This window comes from Carassius auratus, chromosome 21 (genome assembly GCF_003368295.1).
Source record: "Carassius auratus strain Wakin chromosome 21, ASM336829v1, whole genome shotgun sequence".
Taxonomy (NCBI): Eukaryota; Metazoa; Chordata; class Actinopteri; order Cypriniformes; family Cyprinidae; genus Carassius; species Carassius auratus.
In genome coordinates this window covers 15478954-15499353 of record NC_039263.1, presented here as the reverse complement: position 1 = coordinate 15499353, position 20400 = coordinate 15478954, and the positions used below count along the sequence as shown (strand labels likewise).

Here is a 20400-nt window from a genome sequence, read left to right as displayed (position 1 = left end):
GAACACAAAGTAAATTTCGGATGTAGTCCTGTCAATGATGGCTCCACAAACACACACGTTACTGTCAGTAAATGACCACACGATGATGAGGGGCCGACGCCGTTAGAATAGAGAGCACTTAGAGAGACTTGAGGGCCAGAGACAAGATGAGAGTGCTTGAAATGGAGGCACACGTTTCATGAACCACTGAGAACCGGACAACCAAGCCAGAGAGAGGGAGACGCTCCTACCTAATGTAAGCTGAGCAACTCCTACAGCAAGAAGGAAGAAGGAACATTTCAGGCTGGCAATGCTACCGTAGATTTACAGTAGATTTAGGTTATCGTGAAATACTTGCTTTTGCTTTTTCAATCCATTACAGTCCTGAATAAATTGAAATTTATCAATCATCTTTCAGAATAAACAAACACATTTAATGATTAGATCCAAGGAAGGGAAGGGATCCATGAAAAATGCATTAGCCCTGTCCAAACTTTGTCTTTCCAAACACATAAGGAAATATTCAGCAGAATGTCCAAGCTGCTCTTTTCTTTACAATCAAATGGGTGGTGACCAATGGCTATCAAGCATATAAAGACTCACAAAAGCTGTTCAATCCAGTCAAGTTCTATATTCCGAATCTTTTGAAACTACATGATAACTATGTGTGAAAAACAGAGTGAAATTTCAATTGAAATGCTTCACAATATACACAAAATGATAATATACATGGCAAGGCAAGTTTGATAGTTGAGTGTGATAACATCTCTAATCTCTAGCTCACCTCAGACTGTCACTTTTGGGATATGACCTAACCAGCTGATCTGCCTACCGGCTTGTGTTTATAATCGAGAGTCTAGCACCAACCTCATGGCACTGGAGACCTTGTCACAGCAGCTGAGAATCAGTGCTTTAATGCGCCATTTACTGCAGTACGATCCTTCAGGCTAAATCCAATCTGAGCCACCCGTACGCACCTTCATCTTCCGACACGTCCAGTATTTCATCCACCGTCTCCGGGAAACTCATGCGATGCTTCTCGGTGGTGATCTGAGGTATAGAGAGGGAATATATGCACAATTCGGGATGGCGAATCTTGCACTAATCAAAGATTACAACCAGATTAACCAGAGATGAAAGATGATGGAATAAAAAGCCTTGAAGATTGAAATCACTAATTCAGACCAGAAAGTGTTAATGAGATGCAAACGGCTCTCACCATAGACACAGATTCCTCAGTCACCAGTTTCAGCACATCAATGACAGAGATGTAGCCAAGCCCGCTTAGCGATACCTAGAGGTGATGTCCCATTCTGCCACAGATAACACGTTACTAAATCTCACATCTGTGTCTGACAATAAAAATATTGTATCTGTCTGTCTGTAATGATTATTACATATTAGATATAATATAACATCTTACGTTTAAAGGTACAGGTTGTAGGACCTGCCACTAGAGGGCGCACTATCAAAACAATAACAATCGCATGGTTTGATGACGCTAAGAAGGAGCATGGAATGATGGGATTTGTTGTCTTCTACACAACTGCTGACGGTCATCAATCAGACGGAAAGATAAATCATGGATTTGACACGAGTTCAAAGGTTTTGCGCGAGTAGATTACATACAAAGTCAATGAAAAGACGCGATCAGACTAATGGATCAGGACACATCCTCACGCGGGTCTAGAGACGCGATGCCCTGCGTTTGGTGTGTATGCCCCAAAATACTAATCTTGTTGATTGTTATAATAGCATACGTTTTCTGTAAAAGATACAAATCAAAACACAAGCGAGATCGGCATCGCTTTCTAGTTGAAGTTTGTTGCAAAGCTACTTCCGCATTTGTCGACGACACTGTTGTCATGTGGTTTCTACGTCAGTAAAGTTGGTAACAAAGGGTAACTAACGTCATTGACAGGCGACTGCACAGCCCCGTGTCCACTGTTTAGAATGGGAATTTTCTCATGATTACATGATAACACTAGCCTAGTGCTTTTTGGGTATTTTACTGCAAATATCTTTACAAATTGTACCTTTAACTCAGATGACTGGCAGCATGACAGCAAAAAATATACTATTTTTTCATGAGAAAATTTGTATTTGAAGGTATGGAGGAAGCGGGTCTTGCTCACAGTGGTGATTTCATTGGGCAGGGCTCCATGTTTTAGCAGCAGGGTGACAATGTCTGTATGAACCTTGCTGGGCTGCTTGATGTAAAGGAGTGTATCCCAACTGGAAAAGAAAGAATAAGGGAAAAACTGAGATTGCATGAAATGCAGTACTGACACAGAAAAGTGTGCAAAAAAAAAGGCCTGTGCAGAGTGTATTAAGTACATCCAGAGTTCGTCGGACTCACTCTTGTCTTGCTGTTAACATGTGCTTGCTGCTGGAGTAAGAACTTCACCATCTTTATGTTGCCATAATGACATGGACACATGTAAGGGTGTGTAGCCCATCTAACAGAGATAGAGAGATTTAAAAGGGTGAGAAGGAAAATAAGAAGCAAATGACTAACGAGTAGGTTCCAGAGCATATAGAAAATCAATGCCAGTTAATATTAAAAAGCGTTTAAAAAACCAAAACATTTTAATGGGGAGAAGAATGAATTTTGAAAAAGATCACAGCTGAATTTCAGCACATTTCATTAAGGCCCCACAGTAGTGGTGTTTGCTAAAGCAAGCATTATTAGTATTATTGCTGGGAAGGTTAGGGTTTTTTTCAGACACACAAAGCCTTGAAGCTTTCTTTGAAGGAGGGATCTGAGCCATGTTTTGGTATCAGCATATCCAAAAGAACTGAGAAAGTTTATTTGTCTTGCCCTTTATCAATCACTCAGAGCATGTATGCAACTGCACATAAACACCCTAAGCAACACTAAACACCTTAAAGAGGACATTGGAGGCAAAATCAATTTTGCATGTAAATGTGTCTTAGCAGTATGTGGACAAAACCACCCTACAATGATAAAAATGTATTAACTCCTTTTTTAACACCTTAATAATTGCACCAAGAACTACCCAAACATAGCATAGTGTTGACAAGTTTTGTAGTGGCTAACCTCATTCATAATTTCTTCAGTAAATGTAAATCTAGCACTGTTTGTCAAGCACAGACTACATTGCACAAGGCTCTGAGGTCTAAATTCTAGGACATTCAACAGATGGCCCTGCTGAGTCCGTGCGTCTTTGCGCATTGAAATGTCTTACCCTTGAGGCTGCATAGACTGAAGCACCCTGCTTCACCAGCATGTCTGCAATGCCCACATGCCCTTCCTGAGCAACCAGGTGCAGAGGTGTCAGCCCATTCTGTACAATCACACACACACACACATACAGACAAAGGATATCAGAGGAATATTAAATGCATCCTTTCCATTTCTTATGCGATGTTCTTGCAACATATCTCAGTCTTTTTTAGTTTTCTATTTGTTCGCTCTCTGACCAAATAGCAATTAATCAAAACTTAAAGACTGTATCACCTTGTTGCCCAGGTTAACATTGGCCTGTTTGGAGATGAGAAGTGCCACCATATCAGGTTGCCCCTCCTGTGACGCCAGGTGAAGCGGTGTGATGCCCTGTAGTGATTCTGAGTTGGCATTAGCGCCATACTGCAGCAGACTGCTTGCCACCTCTAGTTGGTTCTGCTTGGCTGCGATGTGCAAGGCTGTGTAGCCGTTCTGTCAAATGGAAAAAAGATAAAAGTGACTGTTTTCTTGGGCAGCTTTTGAAAGCATGAAATAGACTGCAACCCTTAATGTCACAGCTCAGAATAGTCACTTGCCAAGATCTTGTAATGTGTATATGTGTATCTTACTCTTGCCGTGCTTTTGTTGTTTGTTTTTTGTTTTTAAAAGCTACTGTGAAAATTATCTATTAAGCTCACTCACAAGGCTATATTATTTGATCAAAAATACAGTAACAACCATAATATTGCGAAATAATTATACCTATTAAAATTATTTTTTTTCCTGTGATGGCAAAGCTGAATTTTCTAGTCTTCGTGTCACATAATCTTACAGAAATCATTCTGATTCAATATGCAGATTTGGAAGTATTTCCTATTACTATCAATCCTGCATTTTTGTGGAAATGGTGGAAAATAAAAAGAAAGTTCAAAGAACAGCATTTATGAATATATAAAGCTTTTGTAACCAATCTTTTACTGTCATTTTTTATCATTTTAATGCATCCTTGCTGAATAAAAGTACTAATTTCTTGAACAAATCATACTGACCCAAACTTTTGAAGGGAAGTGTAATATTCTTGTCTTGTGAACATGTCACTCTTAATTCCTACACAAGTCTTTCTTTTTTCTACAAAGGTTAAGGCATAGATGGTTGCAAAGTGAACAGAGGTTATCCATCAAAGTGACAGCCGGAGAGTAATCTGACCTCAGTCACAGCCTCCAGAGAAGCGGAGTGCTTCAGCAGAAGGTCCATGGACCGCATGTGGTTCTTCTTGCAGGCAATGTGCAATGGAGTGAATCCATTCTGAAAAACAGTCCAAAAAATCAACTGATATACATACTATGTTCAGCTGTACACTATTAAATGTAGGATATCAAATTCAGAAAATGGAATAGAACATTTTGCTTGTTTTATGGATGTAATCAATTATTCATTGAAAACAGATGCACTAACCAGAGCACGGGCATTAGCTTTTGCCCCCTTGTCCAACAGCACCTTTGCCATGCGGTGGTGCCCACAGGGCTGCAACATGCAGCGGGGTCAGGTGGTCCAGGGTGATGTCATCAATCTCTGCATTGTACTGCAGCAGCTGCCTCACACAGTCCATGTGATCACCCTGCGCTGCCATGTGGATGGGAGACAAGCCATTCTGCAAGGAACACATTACTATCAATTGATCAGCATGATTAGCTTAGATTATGGCATCAATAAAGCTAAAAATCCATTACTGTATGTCCCATCTTAGTAATAGAGTTTGGTCACCTTGGTCTTTGGCCTGAATGGGGAGCACCCTGGTCTAGCAGGATCTCCACCACACGTACATGACCATTCCTGGCTGCACAATGCAGCGGCGTCAGCTCATCCTGTAGACAGCAGAGAAAGAATAAGCAATTTTGTAAATCTCTCTGTATGAAGGATTTATCAGCCATGTTTCAGTGCATCCTACATGAGCTGCATTTTCTGTCCTTATTTCTGTATGCATTAAAGCATGCCATTAAAACAGAAAGTTGTCACAAAGAGAAAATACCTGTTTTTTTCCCAAGAGGAAGTAAAATAGGTCATTCTCCACAAGCTAGACTTAAATAAGTCAGATTCAGCAGTTTCAGCAGTGAGATTTTTCATCTCAGCCAGTTAATAATGTCACTGTGATATGTGACTACAGTTGGATAGATACTGTCAATTCATTCTGTTTAGATTATGTTGTAATTTACTTTTTGGTTTGAATAATTTTTAACAGATGTAACTTTGTAATGTTTTATTTCTCCATGCAATGAATGTGTAAGTGACTAAAATGTATAATACACACACACACACCCACACACACACACATATAAATATATACACACACATAGTATATACATATATTTCTTAAAGATATACATGTATATGTGTATATTTATACAAATTTCTGTTATGTAAACACAAACTTTTTATTTTGAATGCAACAGCACTTAATTTTATGCAAAATATATATCAAATCATTTTATTTATTTAGTTTTTTAGTTTTTCATCCAATATAAATATTTTATTTCAGCTTTATTTCAAATTCATGTAAATACTTTTTATTAGTTTCAGTTTATGTTAACGATAACAACACTGCAAACTGAGATGATAAAATTGATTATGAACATTTTTAGCACATCCCTAATGGATACTGCACCTTGTCTTGGCATCTATCTGAGCTCCTCTGTCCAACAGAAGTCGCACCATAATCACATTTCCCCTTCTGGAAGCGATATGTAATGGCGTAATGCCATTCTTCAAGAGAAAAGGAGAGAAAGTGAGAAGTTCATGTAATCTTTCGCATTGTAGTAGGAAGCATTTAACGAGAGCTGACTGTGACACTGCGAAGTGTGATGAGTTCACATTGGCTCCTCTGTTTAACAAAAAGTTGCTGCATATGAGATTCTGAATGGCTCGATGATAGCTGAGGTGGAGAGAGTAAAGCCAGTCTAAGGGAAAAGAGTGTAGCATTTCATTGATTCAGTGTATGTACAAAACAGGAACACCTACGCTGATGGATCTTTAAACAAAGTCAGTTCTGTTTATCTTGTCACATAGTCATCACTGCAATTACGAGCCAAGAGCGGTTACACTGAGCTCAGTGAGTCATGATGCATAATCTCACTCATGGTGAGATAAAACCTTTCAGATGTGCACAAACACATACTTTGCTGAGGACGTCTGGGTTTGGGTCGTTCTGCAGCAGTACGGCAGCAGTGCGCGTGTCGTCGTTGCGGGCCGCGATGTGCAGGGCCGGCAGCCGCACTTTGCCTTTGGTGCCATAGTTTATCAGGAGAGCCACCACGTTCTCATGACCCTGCTGAAGAGCTACCGCCAACGGAGTAGCCAGCCATCCTGGAGTGAAACAAGAGTTACAGGGTCACTTGTTTGATTTCTGCTGAGTTTGATTTCATCGTGTCACTCACCTCAGTTGGAAGGCTCTGATTGGCTCCATGTTCAAGTAGATATTTCACCACTTCCAAGTGGTTCTCCTGTGCTGCCATGTACAGGGGACTGAAACCTTTCTGTAAAAATACAAAATGACACGATGAAAGAATAACTGAAACTTCCTATCAACATGTTTCTAGGTTTGTTGATTCATGTTTTGAGGCTCAGACTAACCTGAGACTGGGCATTGACGTTGGCACCATAATTGATCAGTTCAGCAACCACTTTCTCTTGACCGCCAGAGCAGCAATATGAAGGGCGGTATTCCCTTTCTGCACATTGAATATTCATGTAAATATAATACAGAGAGAGATCCGACAATATATGTTAAATACGTTTATAGCACATACAGTATTTTGAAGAATGTCATTTGATTTTTATTTCTTTATTTTTGCTTGTTTCAAGGGCTGTGCAATTGCAAATGGGAATAGTGAAATGAGAATGTTAAGTTTTTTAATGCATGAAAACTGTGATTTTATTCATTTATTTATACTATACATATTTATACATATTTATATGTCCCACGTTTTTATTTGGTGGCCTTAACTACTTACATTTCAAGTAATCATTTGATACAATGCACTTATTGTGTGCATACATGTATTTTCATTGTACTTAAACTTAAAAAAATACCTGCATGTAATTACATCTATAATTAATTTCTGTAATACAATTTATAGTTACACTTCTGACCCATCCCTTATACTTTAAACCGACCCATACCACCAAACCTGTACCTAATCTTACCTGTATCTTGTATCTTGGCTGTGTTCAACCAAGTCTCTACATTTCCACACACAACAACCTCCCTTGACAGCAACCAATCTGAAGATCAAAGAGTGCAGCAACCAATCTGGCTTCAGAAGTGGACATTCAACTGAGACGGCCTTGCTCTCAGTTGTTGAAGCTCTAAGACTGGCAAAAGCAGAATCCAAATCTTCAGTACTTATCCTGCTTTTTCTGTCCGCTGCTTTTTGACATGGTTAACCACCAGATCCTCCTATCAACCCTACTGGCAAAAGATCTCAGGAACCACACTTCAATGGTTTCAGTCTTACCTATTAGATAGGTCCTTCAAAGTATCTTGTAGAGGTGAGGTGTCCAAGTCACAACATCTAACTACTGGGGTACCTCAGGGCTCAGTTCTTGGACCACTTCTCTTCTCTGTCTACATGGCATCATTAGGTTCTGTCATCCAGAAACATGGATTTTCATACCACTGCTATGCTGATGACACTCAACTCTACCTCTCAATCCATCCTGATGATCCGACGGTAGTTATTCGCATCTCAGCTTGTGTCTAACAGACATTTCTTCCTGGATGATGGACCATCACCTTCAACTCAACCTTGCAAAGACATAACTGCTGAATGATTCAAGCAAACCCATCGTTTCATCACAATTTCACCTTCAAGTTAGGCACATCAACCATAACTCCTTCAAAAACAGCTAGAAGCCTTGAAGTTATGATTGATGATCAGCTGACTTTCTCAGACCACATTGCTAAAACAACTGTCCGATCCTGCAGATTTGCTTTATTCAACATCAAGAAGATCAAGCCCTTTCTTTCGGAACATGCTGCACAACTCCTTGTTCAAGCTCTTGTTCTGTCCAGGCTGGACTATTGCAATGCCCTCTTGGCAGGTCTTCCAGCCAATTCTATCAAACCTTTACAATTAATTCAGAACACGGCAGCAAGATTAATTTTTAATGAGCCAAAAAGAATACACGTCACACCTCTGTTTATCAATTTGGCACCATAATTGATCAGTTCAGCAACCACATTTCTCTTGACCGGCCAGAGCAGCATATGAAGGGCGGTATTCCCTTTCTGCACAATGAATATTCATGTAAATATAATACAGAGAGAGATCCAACAATATATGTTGAATACGTTTATAGCACATACAGTATTTTGAAGAATGTCATTTGATTTTATTTCTTTTATTTTTGCTTGTTTTAAGGCTATGCAATTGCAAATGGGAAAAAATAGTGAAATGAGAATGTAAGTTTTTAATGCATGAAACTGTGATTTTATTTATTTATTTATACTATACATATTTATACATATTTATATGTCCCATTTTTTATTTGGTGGCCTTAACTACTTACATTTCAAGTAATCATTTGATACAATGCACTTATTGTGTGCATACATGTATTTTCATTGTACTTAAACTTAAAAAAAATACCTGCATGTAATTACATCTGTAATTAATTTCTATAATACAATTATAGTTACACTTCTGACCCATCCCTTATACCTTAAACCGACCCATACCACCAAACCTGTACCTAATCTTACCTGTATCTTGTATCTTGGCTGTGTTCAACCAAGTCTCTACATTTCACACACACAACAACCTCCTTGACAGCAACCAATCTGGCTTCAGAATGACATTCAACTGAGACGGCCTTGCTCTCAGTTGTTGAAGCTCTAAGACTGGCAAGAGCAGAATCCAAATCTTCAGTACTTATCCTGCTTGATCTGTCCGCTGCTTTTGACATGGTTAACCACCAGATCCTCCTATCAACCCTACTGGCAAAAGGCATCTCAGGGAACCACAACTTCAATGGTTTCAGTCTTACCTATTAGATAGGTCCTTCAAAGTATCTTGTAGAGGTGTTCACAACATCTAATACTGGGGTACCTCAGGGCTCAGTTCTTGGACCACTTCTTCTCTCTGTGCTACATGGCCATCATTAGGTTCTGTCATCCAGAAACATGGATTTTTCATACCACTGCTTGCTGATGGACACTCAACTCTACCTCTCAATGCATCTGATGATCCGACGGGTAGTTATTCGCATCTCAGCTTGTCTAACAGACATATTCTTCCTGGATGATGGACATCACCTTCAACTAACCTTGCAAAGACATAACTACTTATGATTCAAGCAAACCCATCGTTTCATCACAATTTCACCTTCAAGTTAGGCACATCAACCATAACTCTTCAAAAACAGTAGAAGCCTTGAAGTTATGATTGATGATCAGCTGACTTTCTCAGACCACATTGCTAAAAACTGTCCGATCCTGCAGATTTACTTTATTCAACATCAAGAAGATCAAGCCCTTTCTTTCGGAACATGCTGCACAACTCCTTGTTCAAGCTCTTGTTCTGTCCAGGCTGGACTATTGCAATGCCCTCTTGGCAGGTCTTCCAGCCAATTCTATCAAACCTTTACAATTCGTTCAGAACACGGGCAGCAAGATTAATTTTTAATGAGCCAAAAAGAATACACGTCACACCTCTGTTTATCAATTTGCACTGGCTTCCAATAGCTGCTCGCATAAAATTCAAGGCATTGATGTTTGCCTACAAAACTACCACTGGCTCTGCACCCATTTACCTCAATTCGTTACTTCAGACTTATGTGCCCTCTAGAAGCTTGCGTTCTGCAAGTGAACATCGCTTGATTGTGCCATCCCAAAGAAGCACAAAGTCACTTTTACGGACTTTTAAATTAAATGTTCCCTCCTGGTGGAATGACCTCCACAACTCAATCCGGGTAGCTGAGTCCTTAGCCATCTTCAAGAATCAGCTTAAAACACATCTCTTCCATCTTTATTTGACCCTCTAACTTTAACACTCACTATTCTAATTCTATTCTTAAAAAACTCTAACCACCTTTCAAATGTTTTTGTATTCTATTTTCTTTTCATTTATTATGCAATTGTATGTGTGTGTGTGTGTGTGTGTGGTGTGTGTGTGTGTTTATGTGTAAAGATCTCTTAACACTGGCTTGCTCTATTCTTTTTTTATTCTATCTGTTTTCTTTTTATTTATTATATTATTTAAAATCCCATGCTACGTGTACTGTGTTAACCTAACTGAGACTTGTTATATCACTTATATATCATTTCTCTTTTTGTTGTTTTTGATTGCTTCCACTGCCCCTCATCTGTAAGTCGCTTTGGATAAAAGCATCTGCTAAATGAATAAACGTAAATGGTAATGTAAATGTAAATGTATCCCACCTCAATAGCAGCAAAAGTGTATTGCAATACAATATGAACACAATAGGTACAGTACACTGCATTTATTTTTGATGAAAGTTCATAATAGTTAAGGCAACCTAATATAAAGTGGGACAATATACTTTCATTTAGAATTCTGTAACATTTTGATTGATTCCTGCAACAAAGCAAGAGTACACATTTTTTTTATGATTGGAATTTAGTCAGTTAATGTTAATTTATTTACGGTAGTCTTTGATAAATCTTTTTTGGCCTTCTTGAGGAAGCCTGACTGACTGAAGGAAATAGATTTACCTTTGTAGTAGTCTCCAAGTCAATTCCATTGTGCAGCAGCTCCAGAACCATCTTAACATGGCCTTCTTTGGAAGCCAAGTGCAACCCGTTAAGCCCATTCTGCAAACACAAGAGAAAATATGAGGTGCTGAAAAACCCGGTCTCAAAAAGAAACCCCACTCTTACACTCTGATCTCAAGTCTATCTCTTTATCTCTCCCCGTCTACCTGTCAAATGACTCACTGAGAGGAGGGTAGCCTAAAAATACCACAAGGATGCACTGAGACAGCTACAGAACTGTGGAGCTCTCATTAAACAGGGTGTGGAAATCGAGCGGCGGAGGGAAACAGACAAAAAGCCAGGAGAGGTAAAGGCCAATAGGAGAAGGGCACACGGTACAGTGAGTGTTTCTGTAGGGAAGCTGGGTGTGTAGTCTGGAGCGGCCATAGGGGGGCTCTTCTCTGCTAGTCTGACTGGAATCCCCTTCATACTGCAGTGTCACTCATCTCTAATGAGCTCCTACTGCAGCTGCACAGTGCATGCGCAGAGGAGAAGAAGACACAACAGAGATGGAGGGCTGCTTGCAGACAGTGGGGAGGAGCCCTGATGAAAACAGCCACACGTGCCCGCTTGGCAATACCATTTTCTGAATGTGGTTCATAATATCTTGGGAAAAAACGCACAGTATTGAAACCCATGCAAAGGACTATGGATTTTATATCATGGTTCAGCAAAACACTGGTTCTATATATTTATTATGATCTTAGGGTCAGTAAAGAAATTAATATTTTGTTTAGCAAGGTTACATTAAATTGATCAAATATGAAAGTTAATATTTTTTAATAGTTATATATATATATATATATATATATATATAACAACAACTTTCCTTCCATGAAAGACAAAAGGGGCCATTCAAAGAAATTCTGATCATGAAAAGCTTACAAAAATAATTTCAATTTATATTCATTTGATAGACAGTATTATAAAAAACCACTTACAGTTCATTAAATACATTCTTTGTATTATTATTTTTTATCACAAAAGCATCATAAAAGTGGTCCACACGATTCATATTCTAGAATGAATGTCAAGATTGTCAGTGAATAATGAAGTAATTTTCACTGTTCACTGTGCTTTAGTTCTTGCACATCCTTTTGCAAATGGCTTTTATCCATATTAACATTTGTATCTGATTCATGGGTTATTTTTAGCTATATCATCATTAGATCTTAACAGATGAAAAGGCTCTTCAACATTAGCAGTATTTACAGCCGTTAGGTAGTCACCTGTAAATAAAGGCAAAATACACTCTAGGACAAGATCATCAATAGTCTAAAAATCTTATTAACAATTACCTGCTTAGAGTTGAGGTAAATATTAAGCACATGCTATGAGCTTTAAACTACGGTTTTGCGGATTCTCTGATTTTCTCTAGACCCAAATCACCCAAGCTGAAGGCTTAATCTGTCTCACTGTCAAAACCGGTCTAAGCTCCTCACACAATGTGTTGCGGCGCTGTAATATCAGCATCACACATGAGAAAAATCACTTCAGTTTATCCAAACACGTAACTATAAAAAACCTTCAAGACGTATGGAAATGTAGTCTAGGTTGCATATCGGAGACCCTGGCAGGTTCCCAATAGAATCCTGTCTGTGAATGATGTTATAAGGTGCTGTAGTAGTCGATGTGAGTGTGTGTGTGTGTGTGCTGCGAGCATACAGAGTGGGCGTTTCATTTTCAGAGCTTTTCAATGCGGGAAGTCAGCCAGCCGCTCTGGTCCATTCACTAACCCGACTCTGAGAACCAGACATAGCTCTTTAGCAAATATCACAATATGCTATTTAAATGGACACTCCACTTAAAAAAAATAGGCTCATTTTAAAAATAGTGCCTAGCAACTCTGCAACTACACAAACTAGCTGGGGACTATTTTCAGGCACTGCATAATAACACTGCGCCTGCTGCATCTATGGTATGGCAGCAAAGTTCCTTGATTATTACGCCAGAATAAGTGCATAGTTCCTAGCCATATTGGCTTAGAAAATCACAACTTTTTATTTTCAATGGTCTTAGTACTGTATAGGATGAAACTACAGAAGAGTCAAGTTTTAAATAAGAAAAATATAGAAACTCTTTGGCCATTTTTGAGTGATATGCTAATGGTCTGATCAGATTCAATGATCTATGCTAAGCTACAGCTAAAAGTGCTAACGCCAGACCCGGAGATCAGCTGAATGGAATTTCTAAAATGGTAAAACTCAACTGTTTAACTCTAGGGGAGTTTGGAAAATGATCTATTTTCTAAAAAGTGGAGTGTTCCTTTAAAGAAAGTAACACAGACTGTTATGATGCAAGTGGGTGCAAAAGCATGACCGGTGAGGGGGTTAGAGGAGGAAGACGTGCTGGCGTGATTAATTACGGCAATTTTCTGATTAGGGCATTGAACACAGTTCTGCATTGACACTGTAAACACAGCTGTACTGTCCAACCACAAGAACATAGGGGGGTTAATAGACACTAGCACAGGCAAACAAACACACACAAAGATGTGGATCCTAATCTGCAAGATGATGAATTTATAGCTCTAAATAGCAATTTCTGAATTTAGGCCATACTATTAATGGGCTTCAAAGTTACTTTGGGATTTCAAGGCATGGATGTGAGACTGGCATTGCCATGCAGCTGTTAAAGTGCTCAGAGTAATTTAACCCTTCTCTTGTATTCAAAAACTGGGTATAACTTCTGTGTTAGGGGTCAAATAGGGGACCCACAATTGCATTTTGCTTTAAATCCACACTTTGATTCATGTAAGAAATAGAACTTCTATTGTAGCTTGCCAGATACTTAAAAATATCTAAAATACCTTAAGAGTTTTAATTATTTCCATTATTTATGTGTTATTCTATTGTGCTAGGGGTTAATTTGACCTACATACAGTCTTGTTCAAAATAATAGCAGTACAATGTGACTACCAGAATAATCAAGGTTTTTAGTATATTTTTTATTGCTACGTGGCAAACAAGTTACCAGTAGGTTCAGTAGATTGTCAGAAAACAAACAAGACCCAGCATTCATGATATGCACGCTCTTAAGGCTGTGCAATTGGGCAATTAGTTGAAAGGGGTGTGTTCAAAAAAATAGCAGTGTCTACCTTTGACTGTACAAACTCAAAACTATTTTGTACAAACATTTTTTTTTTCTGGGATTTAGCAATCCTGTGAATCACTAAACTAATATTTAGTTGTATGACCACAGTTTTTTAAAACTGCTTGACATCTGTGTGGCATGGAGTCAACCAACTTGTGGCACCTCTCAGCTGTTATTCCACTCCATGATTCTTTAACAACATTCCACAATTCATTCACATTTCTTGGTTTTGCTTCAGAAACAGCATTTTTGATATCACCCCACAAGTTCTCAATTGGATTAAGGTCTGGAGATTGGGCTGGCCACTCCATAACATTAATTTTGTTGGTTTGGAACCAAGACTTTGCCCGTTTACTAGTGTGTTTTGGGTCATTGTCTTGTTGAAACAACCATTTCAAGGGCATGTCCTCTTCAGCATAGGGCAACATGACCTCTTCAAGTATTTTAACATATGCAAACTGATCCATGATCCCTGGTATGCGATAAATAGGCCCAACACCATAGTAGGAGAAACATGCCCATATCATGATGCTTGCACCTCCATGCTTCACTGTCTTCACTGTGTACTGTGGCTTGAATTTAGAGTTTGGGGGTCGTCTCACAAACTGCCTGTGGCCCTTGGACCCAAAAAGAACAATTTTACTCTCATCAGTCCACAAAATGTTCCTCCATTTCTCTTTAGGCCAGTTGATGTGTTCTTTGGCAAATTGTAACCTCTTCTGCACATGCCTTTTTTTTAACAGAGGGACTTTGCGGGGGATTCTTGAAAATAGATTAGCTTCACACAGACGTCTTCTAACTGTCACAGTACTTACAGGTAACTCCAGACTGTCTTTGATCATCCTGGAGGTGATCATTGGCTGAGCCTTTGCCATTCTGGTTATTCTTCTATCCATTTTGATGGTTGTCTTCCGTTTTCTTCCACGTCTCTCTGGTTTTGCTCTCCATTTTAAGGCATTGGAGATCATTTTAGCTGAACAGCCTTTCATTTTTTGCACCTCTTTATAGGTTTTCCCCTCTCTAATCAACTTTTTAATCAAAGTACGCTGTTCTTCTGAACAATGTCTTGAACGACCCATTTTCCTCAGCTTTCAAATGCATGTTCAACAAGTGTTGGCTTCATCCTTAAATAGGGGCCACTTGATTCACACCTGTTTCTTCACAAAATTGATGACCTCAGTGATTGAATGCCACACTGCTATTTTTTTGAACACACCCCTTTCAACTAATTCAACTAATTGCCCAATTGCACAGCCTTAAGAGCGTGCATATCATGAATGCTGGGTCTCATTTGTTTTCTGAGAATCTACTGAACCTACTGGTAACTTGTTTGCCACGTAGCAATAAAAAAATATACGAAAAACCTTGATTATTCTGGTTAGTCACATTGTACTGCTATTATTTTGAACAAGACTGTATATAAAAATTTTAAGTGCACAATTCCTGCATAGACACACACACAAACAAAATCATGACTACTTATAACTGTGCAAATTGTGTAAAAATAGTAGTTAACATTTAAAATTTCAGTGCTAGAACAGTACAGTAAGATTAACTCAAAAGAGAAACAGTGAAATTTCCTTTCAGAAGATGAGTCTCAATACTGTGTCTGATTCTTAAAATTCTCACATATTTAATATTTTACATTTGTGGTATGATTCATATCTGTATCATTTTAAACATACTACTCACACAAACAAATATACTTACATGCTTGATGACATTGCAGAATGGATTTCTGTCTCACCTGATTGGCTGTGTTGATGTTTATTCCGTTTTTGATATGGTCCAGAGCCTTTTCCAGATTACCTGAGCGGGCAGCACGGAGGAAACTGGTTGACGTATCTGCCTGTAATAGATAGAGAGAATAGGAAATGAAAACTAAATCCAAATCTTAATGGACAAATGGGTTGTTAAATTACAGTTTGTTTGTTTTTTGCACAAGGCCTTTTGGATGTTTAGCACTTAATAAAACATCAGTGATACAGGCTTACAGCTCTAATTATGAATTCAATCTGTGTTGTGCACGCCCAGAGATAAGATGAGAAGATCTGGTTTCAGCCGGCTCAGGGGCCAAATAACAATCATATCAGTTACTGAATCCGTTTTTCTCTCATTTTCAAAAAGTTATGGAATGTGAGGTTATATACAGGGCTGGTTTTTCCCATAAAGACAAATCTGCATTTGCTTCAAAGCTGAAGTGCGTAATTTAAAATATATATATATTCTTTGTAACTTGCTAATTTTGTTTAAACAAAGTACAATCATTGTACTGAAAGTAGATTTTCTTGACAATTGTATAAAAAAATTAGAGCATCTCGACCAGCCCAAAATAGCAACATTGGCTCAACCAATGGTGTGAGGTGTGAGTTTGTGGGCGGAACTATCTGGTACTTGATCAATGGCAGAAGGCATCTATGTGAAAGCGCAGTACTTCTGAGTATGGGTCACCATACCTTGCTGTTTGTCACATCATTTTACAACTCCATTTAATGATAGTAATGGCTCAAGAATCTGGCTTTAAATATCACTAAACACTAAAAATGAATATAATAATAAAAAATAAAAAAATTATATATATATATATATATATATATATATATATATATATATATATATATATATATATATATATATGTATAATAATATATATATATAATAAATATTTACAATTATATATTTATCACATTTTAAAATATGATTTAGGAGCTGTGCAGAACTCTTTCTTCTCATACATCTATATTAATGTTCCCTGTTAGTCTGAGGTCTTTGTTGTTTTATGATCTATCATCTGTGCCTGTCTCTCTCTTTGTCTGTCTGTCTGCAGAATGTTCCTCTTGATCTCAGCTGTTCTTTTCTCAGTGGAATAGCTAACATCCTCCATAACTACTATTCCTCTTTCTCTTTCGTCTTTCTCTCTCCCTCCTGTAGCGTTCATGCTAACGGGTCCAGAACAGAGAGCTTTTCTGATTCCCATATGCACTGCAATATTTCAAAAACATGTTTCTATATCGCCCTGTTAATTTTGCGCCTTCGGCTCCCTACCCAGAATTCTTCATTCCTGCTGCTGCTCAGTATTAAAAAATCCATGAGTGATATTTTGCGGTTTTCCATGCGATGACTAATGCAGTTTGCTCTGATGTGGTCACAGTTATATTGAGTCCTTGAATTGATTTGTCAGATACTCCGCAGATTGTCTCTGCTCTGTTATTCAGTGGGGATGATTGACAGCCCACCCTCCACTTAATGGAAGATGTGGATGGAATACTGAGTGAGGTGAAAGAAGTCATTCTGAATCCTCATTTGCTCAGTCCTCAGGTGACAGCATAGCAGAATGCATCCATCAACATGACTGTGCAGTAATAGTGTGTGCGCCATCGTATCTTACTTAAAGGAACTGCTGAATCACTTTAGGATTTAACTTGGTTTCATTTTGGTACAAACATCATTTTTTACTTTTTGAACAGTCATTCTTTATCAATCATTATCCACAATCAGCCCACTGAATTTTTCTTTAATCAGACTGATACTGGAAGTTTTCTTCTCTTTCGCACAAAAAACAAACACAGATAAGTTAGCATCATCATTCGGTTAATACATTTGAGTTAGAAATTGCCTGCCCTTTATGATTCTCTAGTAATTTCCAGTGTTCTCATGGATTTAGAGTGTGTTACTAATATATTCTGTGTTGTCTAATGGTATTGAGTTGACACCTGTTTTTATACAGTCTTTAGTTGACACTCAGAAAACAAAGTTAACTCTTTTGATAACTTTGGGAAGTGTTTTAGGTCATTATCTCCCTGAAAAAATGAATGTCCACCTTAAACATAATTCTGATGGATTGACTTGTCTCTGAGGTACTGAAAAGGACAGGCTGGCTGATCTTGTCATGGGCTTGCCACCAAATTGTTATCAGCATGAAATTGGCACAGTACCCCCCGATCATGACAAAGCCTTCTTCAAGCTTTACAATGTGAAAGTATTTTTAGTACCTGGTGACAAATGGTAAGCGAAATAACAATGTAGTTACTCAGATGATGGGCAGTGTTTATATATGATTGTATAATAGAATCTATACATTAAACAGACACACAAATATATATAAGTATATATTTAAGATTTCTATTTTAATATATTTTAAAATGTAATTTATTCCTGTGATGCAAAGCTAAATATATCACTTTTTTATTTAATACATCCTTGCTAACTAAAAATGATTGCTTTTTTTATTAAATGTAATAACTTAATTTCAAATGTTTAATTAAAAAAAAAAAGAATATTACAGACCCCCAATGTTTTATTGGAATATAACTATGTTATTTATTTTTATTATTATTCTAATAACATTTTTGTCCACTGATTTTTCATTTATCACATATTAAATTCAAGTGGCTGCACAAATGCAGTGAACAGCAGGTTGCAAATTTGTCAGCGCTTTGTCTTTAAACAAAATTTGTACATCAGTTCATACATCCGTGCATGCGTTTGTGTATACTGCCTTGCGCTCGTTTGAATTGTTTTATATAGTCTATATTATCCCTTTGTAATCTCTTCAGTACATCTGCTGATAATCTAAGTGACATTCTGACAGATATCAGCAATTAGAAGCCACAGCCGGAGACAATCCCTGAGTGAGCTTTTACCACATAAACCATCTGATAAACACACAAAAAACACACACAGAATCTCATGTTAGGAATATGAATAAAGCCACGCACATAAAACACAGTAAAAGCCATTAAGAATGAGTGAATGATGAAGAAACACTACAGGAACACTAGCGAGGCTAACTGAAGTTTTCAGCCACATCACGACATTCAAACACAAGACCTGCCACCAGATCCACAACAACCACAAGAGTACCACAGACAGAAACGATTAAGAGGCCACAACAACACACACACACACAATTTGTCAGGAAAGGGAGGTAAAGTGTTGAGAGGCAGTACTAAGATATTTACTCTTCCACCAAAGTGCCATTTTCCACCTTGAGCCTCCGACGAACCCTCTCCACTCAAACTACTGTCCTGATGCTCAAGCCAGCGCTGAACCACATGAGCCTAGAAGACACCAATACCACAAAGACAGAGCGTGTTAATACACACATGAGACGCATCAACACATATGGGCAGGTGATAACACTGAAAATGCATGTTCAAGGCTGTGGTAAGGCTCCATTAAATATGTCATTTTAAACTACAAATATGAGCACGTAAAAATGTGTTTAAACACAGTCTGCTTAAATGCCTCCAGTCTTTTTAAAAGCAGTTTAAAAGTGTGCTAACAAAAAGCAACACTGTTGACATTTTCGAGGAGTAAGAAGGAGAATTGCTCGACAACGTCACATTTTTCCTTTCAGTCTTGAGAGGATGACTGCAGAAACCGAGTTACATTAAAGGGATTCCAGCTCTGGGTGCACTCCGAGACTGGTTGCTAGGCAGTTGCTAGGAGAGCGATGACATCATTTTCAAGATTCACAAAAGCCTACATATGTGGCATCTATTGATGCAGGGACCACGCTGACTCTGAGCACATGAAGATGCAGACAGCAAAATAAATTCAGTGACTTAAATTGTTCTGGATTTCTGTTCAAATAAACCTATATACTTTATAGCCCTGTTTATGTTTGTACACAGTAGACATTATGAAAGACTGAATATTGAAAGAAACGCTTTTCTTTTAAACATTCTATTGATCTTTTTTTAGGAATCCTGAAAAAAATGCATCATATTATTTACAGAAACATTAGCAGCATGACTGTTGTCAACAGTGATCATAATAAACGTTTCTTTTGAGCAGAAAATCGGCAAATTAGTATGATTTCTGAAGCATCACGTGACCCTGGAGACTGGAGTAATGGCTGCTGAAAATTCAGCTTTATCATCACAGCTATAAATTACATTTTAATATAATTTAATATCATTTAAATAATTCTGAATTGTAATGCTGTTTCACAATGTATATATATAGCCTACTGTGTTTTTGATCAAACAAATGCAGTCTTGGTGAGTATACGAGACTTATTTAAAATGTAGTATGTTTTTTTTTTAACCTCGTATGAAAATAGAAAGAAGCCGTAAGAGGATGAGGATACAGGAATAGAAAATTCCACAGTCTGGATTTAAACGGGTCCTTTATGTTGTGCATGTTCAGGCAACTTCTTTACCATTGCTCTGACACATCAAATATGTAGCTTTATGCTTACTATTATACAAGAAAAAGGTTTCAAAATCACAAGGCTGCTCTTTTTAGTCAGTCCAGCTTAAGTGTTTATTTTGTTAAATTAAAGCAAAGTGGGTTGATTACTTTAGCACCATTCATCATTTAATCTGTGATCTGTGAGTCAGTCTAACCGTTTCATTCATTAGCGCCA

The 20400-nt window shown here is 38.0% G+C and overlaps 1 pseudogene; it reads right to left on the bottom strand.

Moving 5' to 3' along the window:
- Positions 1-20400, bottom strand: part of LOC113038115 (ankyrin-1-like) — a 73084-nt pseudogene that overhangs the window by 24008 nt on the left and 28676 nt on the right.